The 25,204-nt window shown below is 39.2% G+C and overlaps 1 long non-coding RNA gene across 2 annotated transcripts in view; it reads right to left on the bottom strand.

Moving 5' to 3' along the window:
- Positions 1-15,961: 15,961 nt before the first annotated feature.
- The window catches only part of LOC147602877 (uncharacterized), a 41,345-nt gene continuing 32,102 nt past the window's right edge, over positions 15,962-25,204 (bottom strand). The window contains exons 2-5 of one of the 2 annotated variants that reach the window (XR_015265683.1): positions 17,118-17,179; positions 16,859-16,898; positions 16,718-16,744; positions 15,962-16,354 (exon numbers count right to left, since the gene is read on the bottom strand). This is a non-coding gene — a long non-coding RNA (uncharacterized LOC147602877). Of the gene's footprint in view, positions 16,745-16,858; positions 16,899-17,117; positions 17,180-25,204 lie in introns of both variants that reach the window. The other variant, XR_015265682.1, reaches the window with a different exon arrangement.

Here is a 25,204-nt window from a genome sequence, read left to right as displayed (position 1 = left end):
GCCAAAGAATATGTAAAACGTTGTGACGATTGTCAAAGAACCAAACCTCCCATCACAAAGGACAATATGCGGTTGCGGCCTATGCTAAGCACACGTGCTTTTGCAAAATGGGGTATTGATTTTGTCGGTCCCATTAAACCTCCAGCTCATCACACGCATGCCGAATATATTATAGTCGCAACTGACTATTTGACCAAATGGATAGAGGCAAAGGCTACAGTCAAAAATGATGCCAGAACCACAGCCAAGTTCTTGTATGAGTACGTGTTTACACGCTATGGCTTACCTATTGAATTCGTTAGTGATCAAGGTGTGCACTTTGTGAATGAGGTCATAGAGTTTTTGCTTCAAGAATTTATGGTAATTCACAGGCGTTCTGCACCCTATCATCCCCAGACCAATGGACAAGCTGAGAGCACTAACAAGATTGGGAGCAAAAGTTGCACTCAGTTCCTTGGGCATATAGGACAGCCTATAAAACATCTGTGACCCCATTTGAGCTTGCTTTTGGGCTAGATGTAATTCTTCCCATTGAATTTCTTGTACCTACTCTATGGGTTGCTAAACAATTGGACTGGACTGGTCATGAGCTTTCACAACGCATTGATGAATTGGAAAAGCTTGATGAGACCCGCTTATTGGCGGTAATGGGGATGTATGCCGAGAAGAGGAGACAAAAGCAATGGTATGATAGAAATGTAACAACTGGCCGATTAAAAAAAGGGGACCTTGTGCTCTTGTACACACTTAAGAAGAAGCATAAGAGAAAGCTCAAGAAACGTGGCCTAGGACCGTTTGTGATTAATGAGCTTACTCCAAGTGGTGCAGTGCGTTTAGAGACACTAGGTGAGCAAATGCCTAACTTCATTAATGGAAGTCGTCTCAAGAAATACAATGAACCATTAACTGAAGCCATGCTTCAACAAATGCATGCTGCACACACACGGAAAGAAGCACTTGACCTACTTAAACGTCAGGCTCAAGAAGAGGCTAAAGCTAGAGTTGCAAAAGCCAAGGAGCGTCGCAAGGCTTCTATGTTGGCCTTACAGTTGGCTACTAATGAACCATATGTCAATCCTTTCAATATTCAAGTGTGTCTTCATCTTCATGAGACTACCTACTTTGTCTCTGCCTTAATTGACTCTGGTGTAGATTATAATGTTCTCTCGTTTGACATATGGATAGCCTTGGGACAACCAACACTTGTGCACATTCCTATTGACTCACAAAGCTTCTCAAGTGAAGATAACCCTATAGAGGGAAAATGTGTCATTATGATGTCCATTCAGGATCACCAGATGTCAGTTCCCTTTTATGTGGCAAGTCCAAGGTAGTGGTAGAGACTGTTCTCGGTCGATCATGGTTAAGTGCTACCAACAATTGTTCATTAGATTGGAAGAATAGACAATACAAATTGCAAATTGATTCTGATTGCATCTTGGGATCTGCTACTCCACGAGATTTATCATGTCAAAAGGGTGGTGTTTCTACCTTACACAACCCACTTTCAAAATCTGCTCTTGAAGCTCCAACACAAATGATGTGGATAATCGATGAGTCCTCAAGTGAGGGCCATGGCTGGCATGTTCTAACTACTTTAGTCACTGCTCAAAGAAGGCCAGGCAAGAAGGAATTATCAATTTGGCTACCCAAAGATGCGTACAAACTGGTACCATCTAGCCTAGTTGCTAAGCCTCTTAAAAAGCACATCTTTTCCAAGCCTAACCTCAAATTGTTACTCGTTGGGTCCCAAAGCATGTTCTTAAAGCACAAGGCTATTATGAGGGTGCAACAGCACTTTGGCTTCCCAAATGTCATGGTTTGCTAGGGGTAAAAGAGTGTAACAATAAGATTCCAAAAGCCACCCTTGGTTTTCCATATCAGTGGGTGCAAAGGAAATCAACACAACCTCTTCAAGATAGGATAGGTGGTTGTGATAGAACCTACAAATCTCCTTGTGTTGATCTTCCCAAAACATGTATTGAATCACCAGTTGTCCCAGTTTCTCCTTGTTACACAATTCCACCATCAACTTGTGTACCTAAGACAAGTCCAACTTTACATGAGTCTCCTTTGAGCATAGATTCTAGCACTTCAATGCCTAAATCCTCTTATCTTGCTCAAATTCCTCGACAATTGCTAAAATTCCCACCTCTTAAGAAGGACATACCCAAAACCAAAGATAAGGCATTAACACTACAATTGAAGCTCTTTGGTAGATCAGTGTTTGAATAGTCTCACATGTCTAATGTGGTTCCTTATGCCTTTAGAGAATTGTGTTCTTTTTGAGATGATCTTATCTACAATGTTTTTGATTAGGATTGTAATGATGGATATGTGTTTCTAAATTTCATTGCTCTACGACCAGATACCTCCTGATGGATACTTGGCGAGATACATGTCCACCATGCATTGACCCTGATAGTACTCAACCTGAACATCACGGGGGTTATAGTACTCCTCCTCTTCAAACTCATTCTAGGTACTTTTATGCTCCCTTAGGTGAAAATTGCTGTGGGCATCACTTTGTCACGTTATTCTATCAACAGCATCACCCATTTCCACATTGTCAAGAGTGTGCACGACTCGTATTAGGAGAAGCTTCACACATTTGTTGTATATGCCGCTCTTACTTTAGACGATATGGCACGGGCTTAATGAAACAAATTGTGGGAATTACACCCCAACACCATAACCTTCTTAATGTGAGAATACCAGAGAGAGGACCAAATCAACGTAGATTACCTGAGGACGTTCAAGCACAACAATGGAGGGATACATGCATAAATGACTTGCAACCACCTATTTTGCAAGCCCACCTATTTTGCAAGCCCTCCTTCCCCAAGCATCAACATGTCAATTTTGGATCACTATGAGTACCTACATTGAGCAGTTCCAAAATCGAAATTGTCTGCTTAACCTTCCCATAGAACCAATGCCATATTTTAGTGAGGAAGCACTCCTTCCTCTACCACCTTCTCCAGAGGCCGATTTTTGTACAGGGTTGTCCTTGCATCCTGAAGTGATTGATACCATCTTTCCAGCAGAAGTGGACACGGATCCACCACCAGTGCAAGGGTAAGCTCATCGACTCCACAATAAGATCAACAAGCCAGGGCACTTTTCTCCCACTGGGTTTTTTCCCTCGGCTATATTCGGTGATTGGCACCAATAACAAATTTTATTCCTTTCTTTTCTTTTCTTGTTTGTTAATAAACATTTTGCAGAGATCTAAGCTAAACAAGAGCATACAAACACGCCCCAATAGTCCACCTACCGTGCACACAAATTAGGAAGGGGGGAGACATGCAATGTCTACAAAGAGCAAAGAGAAGCAATCTGCACAACGTCAGCAATGCATCAATGCAAACGCACAACATCAAGGACCACTACAATAGGTGTATTCAAATCATAATCTTTTGTTCTTTATGTGATTTTAACTTTTGGATACATTGTTTGCATGTTCACACACAGTTGGCTGGTTTAAGTTTTAGATTAGTTGTTAAAATGTGGTGAGTGATTTCTAGATTCTTAGAGGACTTAGTAGAAGGTATTTCTATTTGAAGACAGTGTAGGATATATACCAACAGAGTATGCCAAGTTCTTATGCTCTCGAAGTATATTAGTTATCCCTAGTGGTAGCTACCTCTTAGGTATGGGCTAGGTGCTAGGATTAATAAAAAAAATTACGAAAATCATACCCTAAAAAATATATATCATTAGGAAGTGAATGGGGTCTTCTTGGGCCCTTTAATTTGCCCAAGCCTAATCAAGGTGATTAAGAAATAGCCAAATGGGGGGTTTCCATATGGACTGAAATGTTGGGTTTGTAAGAGAGGTGTAAGAGTGGTCAAAGGGTGCACTTTTTTTCCCAAAAAGGGGGGAGGCAATTTTACAATTTTCGGACCTCCATAACTTCTACATACAAGCTCTGATTTGAGCAGAGATTATAGATCCGTGATCTACGCATCAAGAGCTTTCCATAGATATGTTACATGATATGGTTTTGTCCGCTAGATTTTAAATTCCATTTTCTCCCCAAAATTCAAATTCGAATAAAGTAGCCATTTTGAAGCTTCTAATTAGAAAACGTTTCTTCTTAAGAGAAAAGGTTTGACTCCTTAAACTGCCAAATAAAAGGGCCCAAGAAGCCTTCCATTGAGGTCCTAATGACAAGTGAATCGAGACATGACGTGTCTACAGCCATGTGGAATGCTTGGTAGGACCTGGGGTTGTCTTAGCACCTTGGGGCCGATGCCTTGGTTTCCATGGGGTATACACTGACATCTAAAAGATTCAGAAAAAGACCTTCAAGGACTCTATCGCCTTGATAGATGCTGGTAGGGGGTATATGATGGGCCCTTGAGACCGATGCCCTCATCTTCATGGGATACTCCTTATGTCAAAAAGAAAGAAAAGGGTCTGTCGCCCTTGAGATACTTAGCGGCCTTTAGATTCTCTTGGCGGAGGTCTCTTGGCCATTGCTTGGGTCTCATTGGGATGGAACCTTCCTCTTTATTCATCTTTTATACACACACCAAAAAAAAAATAAAAAAAATAAAAAAAGAGAAAAAAAGAAGAGGTCCAATAACCATTGCTCATATTTAGGAGTAGGTTTGCCACTTAGGAATAACTTAAATACTTGTAGGACATTGAGACTACGGTCATAACCTGTGGTGTGCAAGCACACTTGCCTTTGCATAGCACTATCTACCACTTAGTCTCACTTTGACTAGTCTTTACTCACCTCTTTTAGCACTCTTTAAAACTCTAATCAGCCTTTCACTTGTATGCTCACGTGTGAGATTGTCATTGGTGGTTTTTTTCTTTTCTTTTCTTTTCTTTTCTTCAATAAAAGGCTTTACTTGTATCCATTGTTTTTGCAGCTTTTGCTTCTACCGCGCTCGAGGACGTGCGCAAAATAGGAAGGGGGGAGTGTTGCGTGACGAGTGAAGATTAATGCAAGGATGCAACAAAAAGATGCAAGCAGGAAAACAAGTGACATTCTTATTTAGGGCTCTTGTAAAGAGTTCCAAGTTGTAGATGAGTGTGGGAGTGGGCTTGACAATAATCCCACATGGGAAGTTTTGGGAGTTTTAGAGTTTTTGTATAAAAAGTGGCTCATTTGAGAGCTTAGGGACACATTGGGCTAAACTCATGTTTGAGCTCTCTTGAGACTAGCTCTCCCTCTTTTTCCATAGAGGTGCAAGCTCTTCTCTCTCCCCATCTACATTATTATAAGTTCTTTTTTTGTTAATTCAATGCAATGAGATGATGTTTGTTTGTCTCTCTTCTCATGTCTATTCTCTAGTTTGCATGTTTCTTTGTTGATAGTTTCAAGGTTTGTGTGCATGCTAGGGAAGTAAGTGCTTGGGAATGAAGAATGCTTTGAGCTTGTGTATGCAATAGCTTAGCTTTCTTCTTGTGTTGGATGCATGAATGAGTGGGATGATGAGTGAGTGAGCAATAGCAAGATTGAGCTTGTGTGTGTGTTAAGTCTATGTCAATGGTAGTAGTGTTCTTAGCATTCTCTCCATTTGTGGATAAGCTTTTGTGCACCGGTACGGGTTAAATCCCTAGCTCCGAAAGGGATGCAAATCCTATTGGATTGAGCTACACGTGGATCATGCTACTCTTGCTACAAGTGAGAGAGTTTTCCGTCTCTCCATTTATTTTTTCTTCTTCTAAATGTTTTAAACTTCTCAACCCCTCTCAAGCTTGAGAAGTATTCAATTGAATGGTTCTTCAATGTAAATGAAACTCTCTAATGAATTTTAGTGATTAATAATAGAAAGTTTATATTTATGCTTAAATTAAAATATTTTTTTAAACATATCTCTCTCTCCCCCAATTAATGGTCATTCTTATGACCAATTCTATATTCAAATGATGCTTCTCATGGAGAAATTCTTAATTCTAAAAGTAAACTCTATGCTTGTCAAATTAGAGGCCCCAACTATAAAAGCCAATTTCTCTTGTTTTTAACTCATTCTCCCATTTGTGCAATAGAAGTGGAGTGTTGTCTCTCCCTCTCTCTTTCAACTCTAATCTAGCATGTGTGGTGTGCTTAGGATTAGGGTTTGGGAGTGATTAGTATTAATTCCTTGTTCTCTCATACTTCCCTCAAGTTGCTTCTTCTCTCTCTCTCTTGCTCTAGTGATTAGGCTACCATTGCAATTGTCTTCCATGGAGATCCCACACGATCTTCGTGAGAGAGATTGCACCACCCATTAGATTAGCAACTGCCTCGCTGTGACAATGACGAGTACGGGAGAATGCATGGAAGTGGGGACGATACGGTGGAGCTCTTGAGCATAGCTCAAGAGAGCTCAAGAGGATCGGTAACTTCCCACAACACGTTATGGTTTGCTTAACACAAAATATGCTTCACGTAGAAAACAAAACATATAAATTATCAATTTATGTCATATTAATTAGTCAATGTACGAATTACATGAATAAAAAACTCTTACTAAGTAGAAGGTTATGTCCTTGTTCCCCCAGGAAACTACAATTGTTTTCACAAGTGTCTTGATTGCTATTTCAAAATGAATTGCATAATAGACTTCACTCATTTTCTTACATAAGAGTTTTATAAAACTATCAAGCTCTATCTAGACTTACGTAATTGCCTTCAGTCATTTGCTTACGTAAGAGTTTTATAAATTTATCAAGCTCTATCTAGACTCTTATACAAAGCTTTGTCATCCTTAGATCACTAGCTTGATTAGTTGTGTGCTCGCATAGAGCTTTCCAAAATTCCCATACTATTGTAACTTGTTTTTTCTCATAGTTTGATAAGAATCTTCTAGATTTGGCTTCTCCCATTCACTCATCAACCAGAACATCGCCAATGGTACCTAATTTCTTGTCATCCTTTTTAATTTATACATATCCACCACCATGAAAGCCCATGTTAGAGAGTAAAATCTCACATTGCTCTAAACATGCATCCAATAGCTCTCATGGCAAAATGGAATGAGCATAGGCAAGATGAAGCTTTAATAGCTTATCCAGTATTCTAATTTCTGTAAGTAGAGTAAAAATGTGAACTCTCTCTAGTTTTATAGGAAGGATGGGATCCCAATGAAGATCCTCAGGCACAATACATGGTTCACCCTTTAATTTAGCTATTTTATTGACCTTCCCTTACTTCCGGTCTTTGATTTCCCTTTCGCCTTGGTTTGGTCTTCATCACCACTTACTTCCTTGGGCTTGTCTTCGGATGGAGGCTTTGTACAATCTATTAAAGGGTTGTATCATTCCACACTATTCATGCCTACCATGCAATAGAGGCATGGGTTTGCTGATCTAGGACCACCACACACCCCATACATGCACTTTGATGCTTTCAAGTTGACACTCATGCGCCACTCAATTGTAAATTTCCTATCCCATCCACCCCAAGATTCTCATCTTTATTCTGAGCATTAATTAAAGAGAATTTGTGGGAGAGAGAGAGCTGCAGCTTCTTGTAAGTAAACACACACACAAGAGAGTGCAAGACATAAGAAAGAGAATTTGTGGGAGAGAGAGAGCTGTAGCTTCTTGTAAGTAAACACACACACAAGAGAGTGCAAGACATAAGAAAGAGAGATGGATGGCTGAATTTTCTTCTATCTTCTTCTCTTCTCTATATCGATATAACTAAAAGATAAGAGTAAGGGAAAGTACTCTCCTACAATAACATACAAAATGGTTGGTCCATAGTTTGAACCCGACTATATGAGCTGGCGCTATAACTATGCCATAATTCTAGTACCCTAAAGTGGTTGTTGTCACACACAAAGCCTGTCATCCACTCGTGGCATATCAACCATGATCTCGCCAACTGTAAGAGTGGCATAAGTACAAAAGCTATCACCTAGGAGGGTCATCAATGTTAACCTAGGAGGGTCATCAATGTTCACCATAGCACTAGTTGACCTCAATATCTCAATATTTCTCCTCAAGATCAACTCCACATACTACACTCCAAGTAAGCTCCTACACCTATGGAGCTTATTTGTGCCCAATTCCTTCGTAAATATGTGACCCACATGATCCTCTATGCTGACATATACCAAATCCACGTCACCAACTAGAACCTTCTCCCTCACAAAGTAATAGTGCACCTCAATGTGCTTTGTTTATAACATGATATAATGGGTTACTAGCCAACTGTATGTTGCTCATGTTGTCAAAATAAATGACAATTTCCCTATCCATGGTCTCACCCATATCACCAAGTAGCTTTTGAAACCAAGCTACATGATAAGATGCCATAGTTTGCCTCTATACCTCAATAACTTTTGGTGTTGATAGCCTCTATGAGAACGGGTATTCAAATTAGGGATTGCCTTAGCATAAGCTGCATAACACAAAAAATACCCTGCCTTTGATGCCCACAACCCTAGTCCATATCCAAATATATGTATAGCTTCTTTCTTCTCCATCAACATGATCATTTCTTCATTATGTTGTATCTTTGAATATCCTAAGTATGTTGACAAAACGTTTAAGGCCATTAATGTAATGCATGGATCATCTAAATATTTTGAATGGTAAATGATCAAAATATTTGGAGATATCTTTGAAATATAGTGGCCAAGGGATGAATCTCTATCAACAAAAGTACGTTTACCTCCACCTCAGCAGAGGAATCCATATTCATCTACTATCTCAAGCTACAAATAGAGAAAAGATAATTTACTTTAGAAAATTAAAAATCTTAGATTTTTAATTTATTCTTATAAAAACCTTCTTGTTCTCATCTTCAACAAGTATATCCTCCCACAAGTCCATTGAGCCTTGTGGAGGCATCTCTCCTTCTGAGCATGGAGTCTATATTAGAGATTTCCATGCTTTCTTGAATAGCCAAAAACTCTTCTTTTGTGGGGAGAGTGTTTTCTTGTTCTTCAATCTTTTTAAGGAACATTTCTATAGCTCTAGGTGCATCAATGAAATTTCTCCTTGACGCTTCTTCTTGTGAGCTCCCTATCCCCACCGCGCAACGAATTCAAGGGTGCTAGCAGCGGAAGTAGCACTTCTTGCGCGGGGTAGGGTCCCACACTCGGGGCCTCGCCCACCACGGATATCGGGACAAGAGACTAATCCATCGGTTCTTCCAAAACCGAACCCGAAAAAACTCCCCTTGCTCGGAAAGCACGGGCGATTCCTCCAGGATAACTTTTCTCTGACGTAGTCAAAAGCCTTAACTAACTGAATTGACCTAACTGAACCCGTAAGTCCCATAGTCAGATCAGAGAAAAGATTGTACTTGGATCATAGAGACCAACACTTTTTTCCTCATTGAGAGGCAGAGCCGTTGATTCTTTTCCATAGAACAATTTTTGTCCGGGATTTACTTCATCTATCGAACCAGAACAGAATTGAGTCTCAATTCAGGGATCCATCAGTCCAGCCTAACCCCATCCAGTCCCATGGGTTAGCCAACTGCCCAACCAGTGTAGTGAGGAGATCCAATTAAGAATTTGGTTAGGTTGTTCCAGGTACTAGGGAAAAGAGTTCCCAGACCCCCTAGCCGGATATTCATGCAAACTTAAAACTAGTCACACCACTTATACACGCAATATTCATGCAAACTTAAAACTAGTCACACCACTTACACACCCAATATGAAATTGCTTTTTTCACATATTCAACAGTCTTTAAAACAACCATTTAATGAAACCATAGTGTCACTGATCATAATCCTCTAATTATCAAGTTGAATCCTTATTTCCAAACATTTCTTCATCGTTGTACCTATGGCATCATTGGCAACCAGAACTCACCCCCTGTCCACTCATGGGCCTTTTCGATAGTTCCTAGCTCATAGTAACTGGCAAGTAAAAATGGAGTCTCCGCCATTGAAGATCAGCAAGATCAACCAACATATCCATATAAAAGAGCCATGGACTCATCCGTTGAGGACCAGCAAGGTCAATCAACCAGATCCATGTCCGAATTCAGAAAACAACTCTTACTCCTTGTTCTAATATCTTCCCCGACGTACGTTGGGTATCTTCAGTGACCCAGAGCCTGAGCACCGTATGGTCAGCACCCTCTAAGATCCTTCGCAGGTCACCTAGCGCTTCACTCATAGGCCGCTTCCTTGGTCCCTCATCCACTGTACCGGAAACTCACCATTTAATCCATGCCCGAATTAAGAAAACAACTCTTACTCCTTGTTCTAATATCTTTCCCGATGTACGTGTCGGTATCTTCGGTGACCCAAAGCCTGAGCACCGTATGGTCAGCACCCTCTAGGATCCTTCGTCGTCGCAGGTCACCTGGCGCTTCACTCATAGGCCGCTTCCTTGGTCCCTCATCCACTGTACCGGAAGCTCACCATTTAAATCAAACGGCTGGTCAAGACCTCGGCCGACCTTGCTACGCGAGACGTCCTCCGTTGACTCTCCGTCATTAGCAGTTGTAGCTTTAACAGATAGGTCTCCACGACCTCATTCATAAGACGGTCAAAATTTCCCAGCATTCTTGACATAAAACAGTCATTTAAAAACAGATTGCACATACAAATATAGTTCCAACAATATTTTCATCTTTTCTCTTTACTCCACATCCTTTCACATTAGTCCCCATCTTTTCTAATCTTCCTACAATTTTTTTTTCTTGATCAATCTCTATCACATCACATCATTCCCATATCAAATCACATCCAATCGCATCATCCACACATCAATCCACATCATCCATACATCTATCCACATCAATCCACATCATCCATACATCCATCCACATCAATCCACATTATCCACACATCCATCCCCACATCTTCCATACATCCATCCACATCAATCCACATTATCCACACATCCATCCCCACATCTTCCATACATCCATCTACATCAATCCACACGTCAATCCACATCATCCATACATCCATCCACATCAATCCACATTATAAACACATCAATCCACACCATCCATACATCCATTCACATCAATCCATATTACCCACACATCAATCTACATCATCCATATATCCATCCACATCAATCCACATCATCCATACATCCATCCACATCAATCCACATTATCCACACATCTATCATCTTCCATACATCCATCCACATCAATCCACACGTCAATCCACATCATCCATACATCCATCCACATCAATCCACATTCATTTCATAAGTATTCGCATTCTCATCTAATCACATCTTTTTCTATCTCATCACTTATTTTCTCGTTTATCCTCATCAGATCTCATCCACTTGCATCTACCCATACATCTCATCACTTCACATATATTAACATCTATCCAGTTTACATCGCATCTTATCACATCCATTTCACATCACATCTCATTTATTCACATCCCGATTCACATGTTAACATATTCGTTCACGTCCCTTATTGTTCATTCACATGCTATCACATTCATTCACATCCTATATCATTCATTCACATCCCGATTCACATGCTAACACATTCATTCACATCTTATATCATTCATTTACATCCTGATTCACATGACATCACATCCCTTATCATTTATTCACATCCCGATTCACATGATATCACATTCATTCACATCCTAATTCACATGACATTACATCCATTCATATCCCTTATCATCCATTCACATCCCGATTCACATGCTATCACATTCATTCACATCCTATATCATTCATTCACATCCCGATTCACATGCTAACATATTCATTCACATCCTATATCATTCATTTACATCCTGATTCACATGACATCACATCTCATCTATTTGTTCACATTTATCTGATTCACTTCACATCTATTTACCTCTCATTCTCATCATTTCTATTCTCATCACATCCATTCTCTATTTATTCTCATCTATCTGATTCATATCACATCTATTTATAGAATGTAAGAGAATTCTTATTTTTAATATAAAGATTCTTTACGCATCTATTTATACATAAGAATAACTTCAGTGAAAAATAACACTTTTATAAAAATCCGTTTATGCATAAATTTAATTTTAAGGAGAATAACACTTTCAAAATAAAAATAAATCTTTTATGCATAAAATCAATTTTAATGAGAATAACTCTTTTGAAATAAAAATAAAATTTTTTATGCATCTTTCTATGCATAAAATCAAAATTGATGAGAATAACTCTTTTGAAATAAAAATAAATTTCTTTATGCATCTTTCTATGCATAAAATTAAAATTATGAGAGTAACTCTTTTGAAATAAAAATAAATTTCTTTATGCATCTTTCTATGCATAAAATCGACGAATAACTCTTTTGAAATAAAAATAAATTTCTTTATGCATCTTTCTATGCATAAAATTAAAATTATGAGAGTAACTCTTTTGAAATAAAAATAAATTTCTTTATGCATCTTTCTATGCATAAAATCAAAATTAATGAGAATAACTCTTTTGAAATAAAAATAAATTTCTTTATGCATCTTTCTATGCATAAAATCAAAATTAATGAGAATAACTCTTTTGAAATAAAAATAAAATTCTTTATGTATCTTTCTATGCATAAAATCAAAATTTGATGAAAGTAACGCTTTTATAATTAAAAAATTTCTTTTATGTATAAATTCGATTTTAATGAAAGTAACACTTTTATAATAAAAAATTTATTTTATACATCTATTTATGCATAAAAAATAATTTTGATGAAAGTAACATTTTTATAATCAAAATATTTCCAATATGCATCTTTCTATGCATAGAAATTATTCTAATGAAAATAACACTTTTATAATAAAAATATTTCTAATATGCATTTTTCTATGCATAGAATAAAAATAACACTTTTAGAATACACAAGCAGTGGAATTACTCTTTTTGAATAGTAAAAAGATAAAACTTACTTCACCAAATTTAAGAAAATTTTGCCATAACCTCCTTTGTATGACTGACCATTTTTTAAAATTTTCACTCTAAAATTTACTAGAAATTATCTAAGATGATTTAAATCATTCTAATCTAATCAATTTTCACTTTATTAAGAGTAAACAATATGAAAAGTTTAATTCCATCAATTTGATTACACATCTAGGATAAAGAAAGACTGAATTTAATAATGAAGAGAAGAGGGAAAGCCTTTCGAGCAAGGCATAACATCCATTTTCATTTTAAAGAAAGCAAAAAATCATAAAATCATAAAATAGAATAAAAAAAAGTATAGATTTTTTTATGACAGTTACATTTTTTTGCCCATGCTCATAGGGTCACTCTTATGGACAAGGACATGCACACTCGCAGGCTTATAAGATAGTGTTTTGAAAAGCTATTACATTCTATAGCATTGAGTGACTCTAGGGCATTAAATATCTTGAATGTGCCACTAGCTAGAAAACCCAAGGATGCATGTATTAAGATTGAAGATGCTATCCATGACAGGGATACTAGGACTGCAGATCATCCAAAGGCTGTGAAGAGCAAAGAAAAAATATCTTTGGAGGAAGAAAGGAGAATTGACAAAGAAAGAATAATGGAAGATGAGCTCATGGATCTTGAGAAGAAGAACCTTCAAGATTTAACAAAATGTACCTTGACAACTTTTTGTTCAGCTGAACGATTTTGTTGATGGTGCAAAGTACCTTGATATGGTACCATCAGATACATATATGTTGACGACAGAGAGAAATCGAGAAATAAATAATGTAGTGATTCTCATATCTCTCAACTATGCAAGCTATATTTTTTGAAAATTTTATTATTGTAGTCCTTTTTGAAGATAAAAAACTAATTTATCCAGTGATTTATTTTTTGTAGGCTTCTTCTGACCACCCTACCACAGTCCTACTATCCTCTAGTTTTGTTAGAGCCTATAGTCTCTATTTATGTAAGAAATAAACACCAATTTAAAAAGGCTTGTAGAATGATTGAGAAGATGAAACTTTGAAAAGGTGCAATATGTAATTGTGCCTTTAAATGAGAAGTAAGTATTTTGCCACTATGCCTCCTCCAAACGTTGTAGTGCTAAGGCTGTTATAATGAATGCATTAAGATGTAAACTTGGCACTATGCCAGCTAGGACATATGTGACTACATGTTGATTGGTTTCATTCTTTGGTAGAAGAAAATCTGCTCGAGACACCCTATTCTCTCAGGTTTTTAAGAACAAATGGGTTAAACGAGATGGCTCTTAAATTTTCTCCATATGAATTGTTCCTCCTTTATAATGGAGTGGAACTAAAACTAGTGCATGCTATGAAGGAATGTATAAAGGGCATGTCGGTGGAGAAATGGTTGTTGTCACACCTATTATGTACGTGTGTAAAAAATTACTTATGGATATTAGAATCTATAAACATAACTCTCCTCCTCAGTGGGTTGGGTATGTGGATGAGCTTTGTAGCGTAGGCCACTTATTACAGAAAATCCCAATTCAAGATCCCTAACTTGAGTCCTACTCGGATTTTGGAAGTCAAACTATGTTTGACGTACTCCAAGTGGATGAGTGAACTTTAACTTTCCTAATCTTGTTTCAATGCTAGAGCTTCTTCCTTAGATAGGGTGTAAGAACGCTCTTTTCATAAAGTTCATTAGTGATGTTACTAAGTTGATTTGTGAATTCGGAACTACCTAGGTCATGGAATTTCCCATAACGGGGCATTCACTAGGCTCTCTGTCCAATTTTGGGCTTTAAGTCCAGGATCATTTGGGTCATCTCCATGACTCCTCGCTCGAGGTAGTCTCAATGGAAACATCCTTCTCAATTGATAGGTACTTTATTGAGTGCTGGTTAATTGATAAGACCAAAGGTTGGGTGGTTTTCAAGAATTGTGATTGTGGATGAGATTATAGTGTGATTTGAAGGATTGTGATTATGGATGCACTATAATCTGGTAGATTATTTTTACCAATTTTCTTACCTTACTAAGTTAAATGCAAGGGACTTTACAAAAAGAGCTACAAATGTAACTTCCCATTGGGGGTGCTCTACTTCTACATCAACACAAAATCAACTTCCCATTGTTCTAGCTCTACTTCTAAAATTCCACTCCTAAATTGTCACGCTAGAGAGCTTCAAAGTTAATGGCTTATGGATTATGAGCTAACCTTGCCTTAAAGAAGGCAATGGGAGATTTTTACACTTGGCTCACTCAAGCAAAGATGGAATGCAGAAGCTCACGTATTCAGGAAGCCCAAATCAATCTTAAATATGTAAAGCTTCCATTAAGCCTAGCCATGAATCAATGGGGGTTAACTTAAAAATATGGAAGTCTAATACATGCGATCAATGTCAGGGTAAACTTTAAGGACGAAGCATTAGATCCCAATTGTAGAAATTGGACTATTTTTTTAAAAAACTTAAATCCATCTATATCATTTGGGCAATGTTTTTCGACTAGGATTCTAGGGTATAAACGATTGGCGAATCTTTTGGATTCTATTTACAAAGTGTATAGTATGAAACTTTCTCTCACTGCTTTATGACTCTACAATAATTTCTTACAAACAGATATATAATTCAATAATACTAGGTATAACTTTATTATTTTCATAAAATAGATATATAATTCAATAATCCTAGGTTCAACTTTATTATTTTCATAACAAGGTCTCTCTCTCTCTCTCTCTCTCTCTCTCTCTCTCTCTCTCTCTCTCCCCTCTTTAATTTTACAAGCAATGTCCATGATGATCCCAAGTATAATTGTGAGAATTTCTTATTTTCATAACTTCAACAAAGCCCCTCTCTCTGTCTCTCTCCCTCTCCCCTTTAATTTTACATACACAATGCCCATGGTGTCATCTTGTTGAATGCATGTGCCCAGTGATTTGGCTATAAAATCATCATCATTCACAACATTTGTATTTAAAAACAAATGCTCATGAAGCATCTAATGTGCCCAATGCCTTGGCAAATGCACTAAACTTGGCAACCTATGTAATAAAAATGCAATACAATCATAGTACTTCTACCAACAAGCAACCAATTTTTGATGATCTTGGCACCTATTTCTCTACTCTCGTAACAAATGCTATTTATTATCTTGCCACAAGTGAACATTGATTTTGTTTAAAAAAAAGACTACAACCCTTGGATTTACTCCATTTCCTTAAAATATCATGCTATAAAGTGCAATCCATTTTGCATACAATCCCAATTCTCATGAGATGAGATAATCTCCTTCTACTAATGATTTTTTACATCTCAAAATATATTTCTTGACTATAGCTATGGCTCCTATGCTTGCACAAATTGGTAAGCCACAAAAATGTGGAAGGATCCAAGAGAGGAAAACTTACATCAATATGTCTCATCTTAACACTTTAAATAGATCCATCCCACATCCATGTGTGTAAACAACAAAACGATCAAAGAAGAGTATGGAAATATGATCTAAGCACATCATCCACAATCAATTCAACTTTGATCATCATAAAGCCTACAACCATATGAAGTTATGAACCCATCCACACATGAAACTCAACAATACATATGACATAATGTATAAAGCTAACGTCATGCCTAGAAAGCTACTGACACGCCTAGAAATAGATAGCTATCCGCATGCATTGGAAGCTACCAGCATGCATTGAAAGCTACCAACATGGAGAGGTTGCTATCGGCATACAGAGGTTACTACCAACATGCATTGAAAGCTTCTAGCATGCATAAGTAGCTACCGACATGCCTGGGAAGCTACCGGCATGCATGGAGCATGGAGATATAAATAAACCCTAAACTTACAAACCCTATAACATGTAAACGCATAAGAGAAGAAACATACAAAAAAGAGATCTCTTACCTTGTGAGGCTTGTATGTGTTGAAAACCTACAAAATTTAACCAAAATAAGAAAAAAATGTATTAATAACAAACCCTAATCTTAAAAGCCCTAGAACTTACAAACTCTATAAACATGTAAAAGCATGAAAGAAGAAACATACAAGAAAGAGATCTCTCGTGAAGCTTGTATGTGTTGAAAACCTACAAAATTAAACCAAGTCAAGAAGAAAAAAGTACTAAAAAAAAATCAAGATCTCTTACCATATGAAGCTTTAATGCAGATCTCTTGATTAGAGAAAAAGAAGAAGGAAAAAAGAAGAAAAGAAAAACTTAAAAGAAAGGAAAGAGAGAAAATACTCAAAAGATAGCTTTCATAGAAAGCTTGTTTGCATAGGAGATAAATGAAAACAGTAGACATACCTTGCTTAAGCTTTTAACGAGAATAGAGTAGGAGAGATAGAAGTGATAGGCAAGGCATAAACCTGCAAAAAAAAAAAACTCAAAGTACAAGTTTATTGCATTCAAAAGATAAAACTACACGACGACAAAAGAAGCAAAAAAAAGGTATATTTTTACAGCATAGCAGCATTTTTTGGTTGCTACGTAGCAAAATTTCGTTGCTGGGCAGAGATATTTCGTTGCTAAAATCGTTGCGGAGCAGCGATAGATCATCATGATACCACAAAATGCATTTTGAACATAGCAAATAGTTATAACTGTGCAAGTTCTACATAGCATTAATTGTGGAGAAACCTAAACAACACACAATACAGAGTAGCACAAGACATCATGATTTGTTCCACCTTGACATTTGACTTACCAACCATTACCTTGAGAGAAAACCCAAAAACTTTGTCCAGAATTTAGTAAGTGCAGATCTTGGCTCTTACAAAATAAAGTAATTGCTTGTATTTAAAAAAGATAAGATCAACATTTCTCTCACATGTGATACTATGTCAAAACCTCTCTCACATAGTTCGATAGTGTTAATCTCTCTTCACCAAGGTGTATCCATACTCACGTCATATGAAATCAAAAAATATAAGGCTTATTGTTTAAAATAAGCAACCCGTGTAATGGCAAGGAGCTAAACGATACATTTTAGCTTTGTTAGAATAAGTAAATGATGAACGTTAAGCTTTCCAAATCGCATTAAGCTTTCCAAAATATTGCAAAAAGAGGAATCACCCTGCAAGACCAGTAGAATGAAGTAAGAGAGTGCACCATAAGAAATGAGAAAAGACAAAAAGTAAGCAAACGAAACTTGCCAAGATAAGTGTCACAAATTTGGAAGCTTTGCAAGTCATCAGGTTCATCCTATAAAGCTTTCCTGTTTACGGTCCTTCTATGGCAATGTGAGTCCCATAAAGCATAGGCCTCCACAAATGGAAATGTGCTAAGATCAGGTTTGCTAGTATACAATCTCAAACATGTATCCAAATTCTTTTCAAGTCTATTTCACAAGCTATTCTTTATGAAGACCAGACTGCTAAACACACGCTCATCTTCCACTAAACCAAGTATCATTGTTTGACATAGATCAACAAGATTGAAGTACTCTGGCATTCTCTCTTTAAGATACAAACTTGTCTCTAATTTCCTCCACAATATCTTCTTGGATCCGGGCTTTGATGGTTCTTCTAGCTTGCTATATTGCTCCCACATAGTCTGCCCGAAGATGCCTGACTGATTTATGAGCTCTTTGGGATAGAGAAGTACATTCACTCTATTTTCATTCAACTCCACACTCTGACCAAACTGATTTGAAATAACTTGAACCTGATTTGAAATAGAGAACAAGTACATTCACTCTATTTTCATTCAACTCCACACTTTGACCAAACTGATTTGAAATAACTTGAACCTTGTTAGTAAAGTCAATCATCAATTCTTTTTTGTCTTTTCCATTGTTCTAATACATGGGGTGAACAATAGCAAAAGATTCAAGGAGTTCATCTTTGGGAAACCGTTGCTGGATCTCACCAACTAGAGTGGCACACAGAAATGAGCTCTTTCTTGATAGCTTATGAGTCATGGAAAGGCTGATTGTTTGACCTTTCGACGCTTTTCAACTCCCTTCACCTTTCTCGTGAGATGAAGCTCTATAAACTTTCCTTTTGAGTTTATGCACAAACATCCTTCTTGATTGTAGCACAAATAGCTATTGTCATTCCCAACATCTAGATCAGTATTCCACTCCTCAAACTCTTTACTTGAGAAGCTTGAGCTTTCTCCATAAAGGGTAATTAATTGAAGGCATGCCAACTTCCGTGCTATGGTATACTCCATGATGTAATAGTCCCGCGCTTGTGCTATGTTTATCAAATGATTCATCTCCCGTAACATGGGAAGTAATCCACCAAGATATAAAAATGGTTTAGCATTCGTAAGGACCTTGTGGCCTTTTCTCTTCCTTTTCCCTTGTTTAGAGCAAGTGCATGCACAGTCCCAATGACTGATTTATATTCTTCATATAAGCGCTGAATTGGACCAATGAGTGAAATCCACCTGGTATCGACTTGCTTCATGAGCTTCTTACCTTGGCTAACTCCTTTTGAAAATACCTTAAACTCATTGAATCGTTTAGGACTCCTTGAGAAAAAAGCATATGCTTTTCTCAACAAATCATCTACCTTCTGTAAAAGATCAAAACTTTGGAGAATCTTATAAGCCAAGTTTGTACACTGAGCCATACAATGTATGTCGACCATGTAAGGAGCATAAAGCTTCTTCAATTGGACACAAAATACAGCTCGATTCCCATGCATTACAAAACAACCATCAACACCCACACAAACAATCGTTTGAGACATATCTCCCAAGATCATCCCACCATTTGTTGTGATGCCTTCAAGTAGCAACCTCACTATAGAATTTGAAGTTGCACTGCATTCCAACTTGAAGATGCCCACATAGCACACCTTTCTCAAATGTTCTTCCACATACCCATGAGCCATTATCACGAGTGGTTACCTCATCAAGTGAGACAGCAATAAACATGGCATTTGTTAATATCTCCTGTAAGCGTCCCTTAACCACTTCTGCCATGTAGTTGGCAAATTCCCAACCTGAAGTCTCCCTCCAATGGTTTGTTGGAAAATATGGAACACGAAATCCAATGAAGCTCAAAGGCCTCTCCCACATATTCTGACATGGGCTTCCCTATGGAGAGTATGTGCAATACAATGGCAAATTGTGTGAGTGTGGATTGGCAATCCTTCACGAACTTTTTCTCATACAAGTGCTGAATAGTTGCTCCGGCCTTTCTATTCTCTTCCAATTGTAACAAGTTAACTTCATACTCAACCATGTTTTGGACATGCATGCATTCATCATTGCTCTTCCAACGAGCAACAATTTTTGTATTTCCATCAACCAGCTCTTTCTCATAAACTTTTCCAAGGTGCTTCTCTATCGTGTCAAGCTCTAATTGCAACTTGATTGGCCGACCTAACTTCTAGCTACAAGCTATACAAGTAGCAAACTTTGATGGCTCCTTGTTTTCTGACTCCAAAGGTTGTATGATAGGATACTTTGAGACCCCATCAGCTTGGAATGTCCTCCCAATGTCCCACTGACCTCTCTTCCTGTTACTTTCCTTTTTAATTGTCTTTCTTTCTTCTCTTGGATTTGATGGAGATGGAGATGGAGATGAAGATGAGTAGCTGTTGTTTCGAGTTGAGTTGTGACACGCAAGCTCTGATAGTCTTCTTTCAGCCCTAAACACTACTGGAAAACATCTGATGCAAAACGCAGATATGGAGAGAGAGTAGAGAGAGAGAGATGTGCTGGAAAATTCAGTATATTTCATATAGTACAAAAAGGGTACTCTAGTTCTACAGCCACAGGCTGCCTTATAAAAGGTGAACATCACCAAAATCTAGCCTAATACTTGATCCACTCCATAGGGGAGAGAATGATTCTAATAATGAGCGCACTTTTCCTTTTATAGTAGTCTTGGACACTTTGGTGTACTGGCCGACTGCTGGTCGGCCACTCTTATATGCTTTAAATGCCCCTTTTCAGCGTTGCCCGACTGGTGGTCTTCTTCGATCCTTAGTTGCCACTGCCGCCTTGTCCTCTGGAGCACCTGTAACCGCCTTGCACCCTCTAGTACAGCCGACAACACCAAGTCATGCAGCCGACAGGGTTTTTCCCCTTGCTCATCATGCGCCAGCTCCTGCTTTCCTCTAGTTCAGCCGACCCCATGTCCTGGCTCCTAACGCATGGTTATGAAGCTCCTCCAGGCCTTGCTCTGAATCCACCTTTGTCCTCTTGCGCTCCTATCTGGTTCATAGTCTTTATCTGGCTGCCTTTTCTGGATCAGCGTCTGAAGTTTGTCCATGGCATTGATCATGCACATGACATGAGTGTAATATATCTACTCCTGCATTTTGAACATCTTGTGACTGTAATACATCTATTCCTTCACTTTGAGCATCTTGTGAAGATGTTGATGCACTAACTGTATTTGGTTCCAATGAGTGTAACATTGCATTGCTTGAACAACCTAGACCATTTTCAACCTGCTCAGTAAATGTTGATGCAAAAGCTATAGTGATGACTTACTTGGACCCATTGTGTCATGTGCAAGTTTTGCCCATGGACATAGCTTGAAGCTAGTCCAGAAGGGGGCAGCCAGAAAAAGATGATTAGAACTAGGATTTGGAGCATGAAGTGCAGATTTGGCTAGTGTGGACTAGGAGAAGGGACAAGGAAGACCTGTCGGCTGCAAGGTGTCCTGTCGGCTGCAAGAAGTGCTATCGGTTGCAGGAGGGGCATAGGTCATGAAGTGATATTGCATTAAATGTCCAGTCGGCTGGCCGACCAGCAGTCGGCCAGCACTCTGTTGGTTCAAGAGGCCTATATAAAGGCATGTTTGCACATTGATGTATTCATTCACTCCCTTATGGAGTGGGTCCATTATGTAGGACTATTTTGGGTGTTTCCACCTTTTCATGGAAGGCAGCCCATGGCTGCAGATTTAGAGGTACCTTTTTGTACCATATGAATATACTGAATTTCCAGCTCTCTCTCCCTCTCTTCTCTCTATTCTGTCTGCGTTTTTGCATCAGCATGGTCTAAGTGGTGTTTAGGGCTGAAAGTAGACTGCAGATTTAGAGGTACCTTTTTGTACCATATGAATATACTGAATTTCCAGCTATCTCTCTCTCTCTATTCTATCTGCGTTTTTGCATCAGCATGTTCTAAGTGGTGTTTAGGCCTGAAAGAAGCATCTCAGAGCTTCCGGATGTAACATTGGTATGAGAGCATCAGGCTCAACAAGGCTAAACGCTGATTCAGTCCTATATGAAGGTGTACAGGTCCAAGGTACACGACAAAGCACAGGTACGAAGCCCAAGGCAAGGAACACAAGACTGGGAAGAGCTCCCAGGAGGCTTAATGGTAGTGTTCCACAAAGCCCAAAGGGGATGGCAGTCCTGTGGGCCAAAAAGGTTTTCGGGCAACCGTCCCAAGGGAGGCTGATCCTCCAAGGGGTGGAGTGAGTGTGCCAGACTCATTTCTCAAGAATGAAGACCAAGACGGTGTTCAGAAACAAGGCAGGAACCGATTGGGGACTGGATGGAACAGATGCATAGATATTATTCAGAGTCAGAGTGGTTTTGGAGACCGGGCCGGGTTTTCAGTGAAAAGGACTGCCGAAAATGGATGGCTGACAGAGGGACTTCAGGAATAGAATGGGATGATGACAATCATCCAAGAACAAGTTGGAATCCCGTCATCAAGTTTAGCAGAGGGGGATGTCATGTGCAAGTTTTGCCCATGGACATAGCCTGAAGCTAGTTCAGAAGGGGGCAGCCATAAAAAGATGATTAGAACTAGGATTTAGAGCATGAAGGGCAGATTTGGCTAGTGTGGACTAGGAGAAGGGACAAGGAAGACCTGTCGACTACAAGGTGTCCTATCGGCTGCAAGAAGTGCTGTTGGCTGCAGGAGGGGTGTAACGGGAGGCGGACGCGTGTATTGGAATCGTATAAATGTGAACAAGATTCTGAGCACTTAACACTTGAGTATTACAACCACAAAGCTGAAAATGACAGTACACCACATAAAGGGGCCGATGATAGGCTGACCCCCCCCCTTTAGGTTATATTACCAAAAGAGTCTGCAAAGTACAAGATTACGGGTGCCTGGGGATTCACCACCAGCCTGCACCTGCTGATTCTTCCAAATACATTATGAATGAATACATTTCAAACAAGAGAATCTGTAGGTACATCCGCCCTACACACAAGTACATCCGCCCTGCACAAGCCTCTTCACAGATACATCCGCCCTACACAAGAGTATCACAATCCTCACAGGTACTCCGCCCTGCACAAGATGTAAATGGATCTTTAGGCCCTGTTTCCACGCGAGAAACTGATCCAGAAACCTGTGTTCTCCGCGAGCAAGTATTCCCAATGCTTTCCCTAAGCACCTGCTATACCAGGAATCCTTGAGACACATCCATGCTCACATATTCCATTGCTGTCCGGCCTATTTTGTGCAATAACCAGTCCAAAACAGCAACTTTTTGTCTCGAGAAATCCACCTGTAAAGGGTCCTACAGCCCTGTGGAGGTCCCTAGAGCTGTTCTGTACTGTCCAAGTTGACTTTGGACACCTGTAACCAGCCCAAAACTGGCAATAACCAGAAATTACAGGTCTGAAATTTACCAACCAGCCCTTTAGAAGAGTGTGGGGATCGTTGTCCAAGGTTGTGTGAGTCCGGGAAGCAAGCAACCAGCCCTGTAGCAACTCCCAAAGCTCCAACCAGCTCTCCAATATGTTGAAATAATGAGTAAAACAGCCCAAAAGGGCCTCTTGAGGGAGGCGCCTTTTTCAGGTGCCACCTCAGGGGCCTGGTGGGTACACATGCTGGCAAACATGTGTCCCCATAAGGTGTCCAGGTAGGTGTCCAGCCCATAGTGCTCCATTTGTCCTGTTTCCATAAGTTTAGGTCCAACCAAATGGGAAATGGCCATAAGCTGTCTGGACTTCATTAATTTTGGTCCAACCAAATGCGAACGCATTATAAGTTGTCCGGCCACTTATTAATGAGTGTGGACCTGCAAACCAATAAACCTTAGTAGTAAATGAAGTAAGCTGTAAATTGAGTGTGGACGCACTTACCACTTGCAAAACCCATAAGCCCACAGTTTTAGGCCCAAACAGGAGTGCACACACGTGTCCACAGGGTGCCCGGGCGTCCCCGGTCCCTCGGACTTCACAAGCCAAAATAACAAGCATTGTCCAGGCAGCAAGACAATGTCACACAAAGTAAAATAAAGTTATGGCATGCATCATTTATGCATTGTGCACATGTAAACTTGGAGAACCACCTATCATCATTCTTGTACTTGAAAATATTCCGCCTGCCATCATAACACACCATGTGTGCATGGCCGGAATCCACACGGGCACCGCCCGAAAGTCCACAAATGTCCTGCCATGTCCTTGGACTCATATGCATCCACTCATATGATCCATACACATGCCCAGGTATAATACATACATGCATCCGCATGTTTCTAGGCCTGACGCGCATCCGCATGTCCCTAGAATATAGGGGTTTGTGACATTCCCCCCGGCTTCTAATCAGTTGACTGCAACTGAAAAGCCTCCAGATAGGCCTTCAAAAGATCTGGGTAATCCTCGAAGTAGGCCTCATCCATCCATTTCGCATCCAAAGCTGAATAATTCTTGAACTTCACAAGGTACCTACGAACAAGTTTGCCTCCCGCAAGCTTTCATTCCTTGTGAAAAACAATCTGTTCAGGTTGAAGAATCTCTTCCAGCTCATCCACCTCGGGTGGGTCTTCCAAAACTGGCTCAAACGGTGTCGGTCCCACATAAGGCCTCAATAGGCTCACATGAAAAGCATTATGCATGTTCCAATGATCTGGAAGTACAAGCCGAAATGCAACATCATTGATCTTCTCCAAAATCTGAAAAGGTCCATAGTACTTGTTGGAAAGCTTAGGGTACTTTCCCTCTTTCCCTGGCCTCTTTCGAATGCATGCCTTTTCAAATTTCAGCAAGACCCAATCACCTTGTTTGAATTGTACATCCCTTCTATGCTTATCAACTGCCTTTTTATTCTTGGTTTGAGACCTCTCTATGGCTGTCCGTACCTGTGCAAATGCAGTATCCAAGTCTCTGACATACTCATCTGCTGCAAAAATCTCATCCTTTGTACGAAGGATGGGTGGTAGTACCACCTTGCCATAGATAATCTCACAAAGGGCGCCTTGCCCGTAGAAGTATGTACCGTATTGTTGTAGGCAAACTCCACAAGTGGTAAATACTTCTCCCAATCCGATTTGCGGTCGGATACATAAGATTTCAGCAAGTCGAGGACGGCTGAATTTGCTATTTCACTTTGCCCATCTGTCTGTGGATGGTAAGCTGATGAGAAGTTCAGCTTTGTACCCATATTGTCAAACAATGTGCGCCAAAATAAGCTTGTGGTTCTAGGATCTCTATCTCCCACAATAGATTTAG

The sequence above is a fragment of the Cibotium barometz genome, chromosome 65 (genome assembly GCF_041138505.1).
Source record: "Cibotium barometz isolate CiBa-2024 chromosome 65, ASM4113850v1, whole genome shotgun sequence".
Taxonomy (NCBI): domain Eukaryota; kingdom Viridiplantae; phylum Streptophyta; class Polypodiopsida; order Cyatheales; family Cibotiaceae; genus Cibotium; species Cibotium barometz.
The sequence above is the reverse complement of the archived record's forward strand: the minus strand, read 5'-3'. Positions and strand labels throughout refer to the sequence as shown.